This window comes from Bison bison, unplaced genomic scaffold, assembly GCF_000754665.1.
Source record: "Bison bison bison isolate TAMUID 2011002044 unplaced genomic scaffold, Bison_UMD1.0 scf7180017864163, whole genome shotgun sequence".
NCBI lineage: Eukaryota > Metazoa > Chordata > Mammalia > Artiodactyla > Bovidae > Bison > Bison bison.
Window position 1 is genome coordinate 9040122 of NW_011494735.1, and position 6069 is coordinate 9046190.

Below are 6069 nucleotides of genomic sequence, written 5' to 3' on the forward strand. Positions count from 1 at the left end.
ATGCTGAGTTTAGCATGGGCTAAAGAAACATATAGAAGGAGACCACAGACAGGAGCGCCAGCCCCAGCTGCCACATAACAGCAAACTCATGAAAAGGCCCCAAGTAAGACTTCTAGAAGAACCACCCAGGCAAGCCACAGAATTATGAGATATAATAAAGGGTTGGATTTTCTCCAGCTTTACTGAGGTATAATTGACTAATAAATCTGTAAGGCAGTTAAAGTAAACAATGTGATGACTTGATATTCTTGTACTCTGTGAAGGGATTTTCCCCACCCTCACCCCTCACCCCCACTCAAGTTAATCCATCCCTTACCTCCCATAGGTATCTTTTTTTTTTTTGAAGGGCAGGGGAACCATTCAAGCACTACTGTCTTAGCAAATTTCAATTATATAATACAGTGTTATCAGCTACGGTGACCATGTTACACATCAGGTGAACGTGAACGTGAAGTCGCTCAGTCGTGTCCGACTCTGCGACCCCATGGACTATAGCCTACCAGGCCTCTCTGTCCATGTGATTTTCCAGGCAACAGTACTGGAGTGGATTGCCATTTCCTTCTCCAAGGGATCTTCCCAACCCAGGGGTCGAACCCGGGTCTCCCGTATCGTAGACACACGCTTTACCGTCTGAGCCACCAGGGAAGTTTTTGTGTGTGTGTGTGTGTTTTTACACATCAGGTACTCAGACCTTATTCATCTCATAATTGAAAGTGTTTATACCCTTAAAAGTTTGGAGATGTACCAACCTCTCCCTATTTCCCCATCCCAGCCCCTAGCAACCACTTTCTATCCTCTGATTCTATGAGCTTATCTTTAAAAAAAAAATAAGTGTGATTTTAAGCCTCTAAGTTTTGAGGTGGTTTATTATGTAGCAATGGGTAAACAGAACAAGGACATTTTCATTTATTTTAAATACATTCTATCAATGTTAGTGTAATTCCAAATTAGATCATTTGCCACAATCAAGCACTCTAACCAGCATAAGTATTTTACTTATCTGTTCTTCCAATTTTTTTCTAAAAGTTGGCTGAGTGAGTGAAGTCGCTCAGTCGTGTCCGACTCTTTGCGACCCCATGGACTGTAGTCTACCAGGCTCCTCCATCCACAGGATTTTCCAGGCAATATTACTGGAGTGGGTTGCCATTTCTTTCTCCAGGGTATCTTCCTGACCCAGGGATCGAACCTGGATCTCCCTCATTGTAGACAGACGCTTTATCGTCTGAGCCACCAGGGAAGTCCTTAAAAGTTGGCTAAACATGGCTAAAATCATAAAATCATTTTCCCTTTTGTCATTTTAAATGGATTAGACAGTATCCCACAGAATTCTGATCCTTTTAAAATGGGATTTGTATTTGTCTAAGCACAACAGGGTCCACACTGTCACTGTCCCTTACTGGGGAGGAGCCCTTGGAATCTCACAGCACAAATAACAGCTGACGACTTCAGTGCTGACAGTGTATGATGAACACCAGGAGGACCAAGACTGCTTCTGCCTTCAGCCCTTGATCTCTGAGCCAGTCCCTAGAAGGGACTGATGAGGAAGTTATACAACTTGGAGGAGATAAGGTTTTGAAGGTGTACTGGTTATATATCAGAGATCTCTGGCTTCTGGGTTTAGGAAAAACCTTGGGGCAAAGGGTTTTCTTTCCTTTTGTTTTTCTATTTTTCTTTTCCTTTCTTGTTGTCTTCTACTTGGAAGGTGACTTTGCAGAATTAAGGGGCTAGAGGTGGAACAAGAGAAAAGAAAGCAAGGTTAATATCTGCCCTAAGATTCTGAGAGGCAAAGGGGACTGTTAAGTTTCCTTCTGGGTGGTCCACTCCTTTGAAGACCCCAGGAGAGGTGTAGGATTTCAGGGCATAAGTTGTGCCTATAAATAAAGATGCTGGATTTGATGGAGCCACTAATTCCCTTCCTTCCTCTTTCCACTTGTGGTGGTGACGCAGACGGAGCAGTTAGTGGCAGTGGTGGTGACAGTGGTTAGTGGTGTGTTTTGCCAGCAAGGAGGATGGTAGAGGCTTCCCAGGTGGTGCAAGTGGTACAGAACCTGCCTGCCAGCGCAGGAGACAAAAGAGACACAGGTTCGACCCCCAGGTTGGGGAGATCCCCTGGAGAAGGAAATGGCAACCCACTCCAGTATTCTTGCGGAGAATCCCATGGATAGAGGAGCCTGGTGGGCTACAGGCCATGGGGTCACAGAGAATGGGACATGACTCAAGTGACTTAGCAGAAGCAGCAGGGCAGTACACGAGGTGGAGGGTGTAGATCAAGTGGAAGAGGGCCACTGTGGGGTTCTGTGGGCTATTCTGCAATATTAGCCATTATTAGAACATTGTTCCTACATGGAAATTACTCTGTCTTCAGCGCAGCTAACCTGCAAATGAATTTGGAAAGGACTCATTTATAAAGGGAGTATTTTATATCCTGGGGCTTCACAGGTGGCTCCATGGTGAAGAATCCACCTGCCAATGCAGGAGACATGGGTTCTGTTCCTGGGTAGGGAAGATCCCTTGGAGAAAGAGATGGCAACCCACTCCAGTATTCTTGCCTGGGAAATCTCAGTGACAGAGGAGACTGGTGGGCTACAGTCCATGGGGGTCGCAAGAGTCAAACACTACTTGGCAACTAAACATTTTACATCTATTCCCAACTATAACCACCAGGGGGCAAAATTGGACAAGGAAGACAGAAAAACAACTGCTCTAGGAGTTTTGATTGATAAACTTTTAATTCCTGCTGATCTTCAAAATTAAATTAATTTTTGTTGTCAGCCTTCTTTAATATGTACTAACATAAGTCTAGGTGTGAGAAAACTGTTCTTTTGTGCTCAGTCGCTTAGGTCGTGTCTGACTCTTTGTGACCCCATGCACTGAGGCCCACCAGGCTCCTCTGTCATCCTCTGGGGGATTCTCCGGACAAGAATCCTGGAATGGGTTGCCATGTCCTCTGCCAGGGTATCTCCCCGACTCAGGGATCGAACCTGCAGCTCCTCTGGCTCCTACATTGCAGGTGTATTCTTTACCAACTGAGCCATCTGGGAAGCCCCCATATGTTCTTATAAAATCAGCACAAATGTATATTTAAAAGTTTACAAAATTAAATGTAAATTAATATCAATGTCACATGTGATGTTTTGCTCAAACTTCACCTCTCCTCGCAAAATGAAGATGGTAGAATATATCACAAAGGCCCTTAAGTTCTTCAGTCTCCTGGCATCACATTTCACTGTGCTCTTCTGAACTACTACGCATCTTTACGTACAGGCCACGCTAACCTCGGACTGTCCCTTCGCTTGAACATTTCACTATGTTTGAAATCTGCTTGCATTCTTTTTTTTCCCCAATGTATCACTATTTTTTTTAATTTTCTTTTAAATTAAAAGAAAATTTTTGAAATATGGTTGATTTACACAGCCACAGTGTTATTTATTTTTTGCCACGCCCTGCAGTATGTGGGATTCTAGTTCCCCAACCAAGGATCAAATGGTGCTCCCTGCATTGGGAAGGCAAAGAAGTCTTAACCACTGGACCACCAGGAAAGTGCCTGCTTCTATTCTCTTTTTGGCTGAGAACACTCAAAGTTCCCCCACTTAGGGACAAACAATGGCCCAACATAAACAATGCAAACACAGGCATTCCACTGAGATAAAAATGAAACTTAAAACTTCCTAAGAAACTCCACAGACTTTCAAGCTGAAGTTCAGACCCCAATTTGAGAGGCTCTGCTGCAGAGGCTGAAGGGCTCACCATGTTTTAAGTATGGTGACTTAACATCATGGTGTCCCTGGACGGTTTACGCTTTTTTTCCCCCAGCACCTCTGCTATATTTTCAATAGTGTCCTCATTTGGATGATAAAGTAATAAAGTTATATCTGTACCCTGGTTAGAAGCCAGTCTCGGTGTGGAATTTTAGGATCAGGAAAGATGTGTGCCTTAGCAGTGGGAGTTAAGAAGCAAAAGTTAAACCTACTTAGAGAAGCTTCTCGGGCTTTGTTGAGAAGCATATCCAGTCTAATGTGAGTAAAGCTTTGGGGGTTCAACCAAACTTTTGACATGTTCTGATCTTTTGTGACTCAGAAGCGTCAGGGGTTCCCCTGACTCCCCCATATTAACAAAGCACCACCTCAAAACACAGGCTGTAAGAAAGGAAATATTAATACATAGAGTGAAAGGTTTCATCACACTGAGGATTCTCTGATATTTGAGAGCATACAAGGTCATTTTTGGGTAGGAGGGGTGAAACTTCTGAGAAGGCCACATTTACTCAGAGGAGCTGGAAGACTGGACAGCAGTTTTGTAAGTGTATGATACATAATTTGGCTAGCATGATGCTTTGGGCTTGCTACACAACAAAATGATTCCTCGTCGCCAAGTCTCAAGACCAAATTCAGTTGCCAATGAGACTTCAGATGGTTCTGTGTTAGCAATAATGAAAAGATGCCACAAAATAGTGATTTTTAAGGAAGCGGAGAAATATTTCTCTAAAATGGCCTATAGACAAATTTGCTGAGACTGGTCTGTTGAAGTGGATACTAATGACAGCATTCGGGCAACTCTGAGTTCTCATTCCTTCAGATGACGACTATTATTAGCATTATTTCATATTTATCAAGCCCCAACTGGAGCAACTTGTCATAATGGACAGGGAGAGAGAAGGGGAAAAAAGCACCATCTGTCCTCGGCATATGTGCTGGGGACACTCAATGTGGCGACAATGTCTAAATGTGGTCTGTCAGAGGTTTGGGAAGTTTCACACAATTTTCAAGGATCTCGCCATCCCAGAGAGTTTGGATTTAGTTGGACTAATTTGGAGTTAGTTAGATACTTAGGATGTACAAAATTAATAAAACTGGGTCTCTGTTCTAAAAAGCTAAATTCTCTAAGCTAAACTGAGTACAACCTTCAAAACTTTTGCCATATCATCTGTATTTTTATTTACTCCATATTTTTCTAACATCATTTCTAGTACCTCTGCTTAGTTTAGAGTATCTGGGAAACCATGGAGTTGATGTTCTAGAAATATATATTTAAATATTTGTGCTTACATATTTCTAATATGTATTTTTAAATAAACACAATTCTAAAAATTTTAAATGCCTTTACCTTGGGCTATCTAAAATCATCTTTGTACCACTCTATGGGAATGATAACAGTAAGGAACACTTAAAGAAGATATTACAAGGGTAGAATAAGTCAGATGGTACAGGTATAAAGAAAGGGTTACGGGAAATCACAGAAAGAAGTTTAATTCTGATTGGGTTCATTAACAAGGCTGAACTTAGAAGATTTAGTATTTGTGGAGATTTTAAAAGTATCCACGTGGGTAATATTGTTTCATAAGTGTACAATTTTTTTTCAAACTAAAGAAGATGGCAAAAGATTTGACAAAGCTTGGTGATGAGTGCACAGATATCCCTATATTAGAAAGATGATGCTGTTAAATTGCTGCACTAAATATGCCAGCAAATTTGGAAAACTCAGCAGTGGCCACAGGACTGGAAAAGGTCAGTTTTCATTCCAATCCCAAAGAAAGGCAATGCCAAAGAATGCTCAAACTACCACATAATTGCACTCATCTCACACGCTAGTAAAGTAATACTCAAAATTCTTCAAGCCAGGCTTCAGCAATATGTGAACCGTGAACTTCCTGATGTTCAAGCTGGTTTTAGAAACGGCAGAGGAACCAGAGATCAAATTGCCAACATCTGCTGGATCATCGAAAAAGCAAGAGAGTTCCAGAAAAACATCTATTTCTGCTTTACTGACTATGCCAAAGCCTTTGACTGTGTGCATCACAATAAACTGTGGAAAATTCTGAAAGAGATGGGAATACCAGACCACCTGACCTGCCTCTTGAGAAACCTATATGCAGGTCAGGAAGCAACAGTTAGAACTGGACATGGAACAACAGACTGGTTCCAAATAGGAAAAGGAGTTCGTCGAGGCTGTATATTGTCACCCTGCTTATTTAACTTATGTACAGAGTACATCATGAGAAACGCTGGGCTGCAAGAAGCACAAACTGGAATCAAGATTGCCGGGAGAAATATCAATAACCTCAGATATGCA

At 42.0% G+C, this 6069-nt stretch overlaps 1 long non-coding RNA gene across 1 annotated transcript in view; it reads right to left on the reverse strand.

Annotated features, from left to right (window-relative positions):
* Positions 1 to 1218: 1218 nt before the first annotated feature.
* LOC104989803 overlaps positions 1219 to 6069 on the reverse strand; it is a 29342-nt gene continuing 24491 nt past the window's right edge. The window contains exon 3 of the long non-coding RNA XR_825420.1: positions 1219 to 1724. This is a non-coding gene — a long non-coding RNA (uncharacterized LOC104989803). The remainder of the gene's footprint in view (positions 1725 to 6069) is intronic.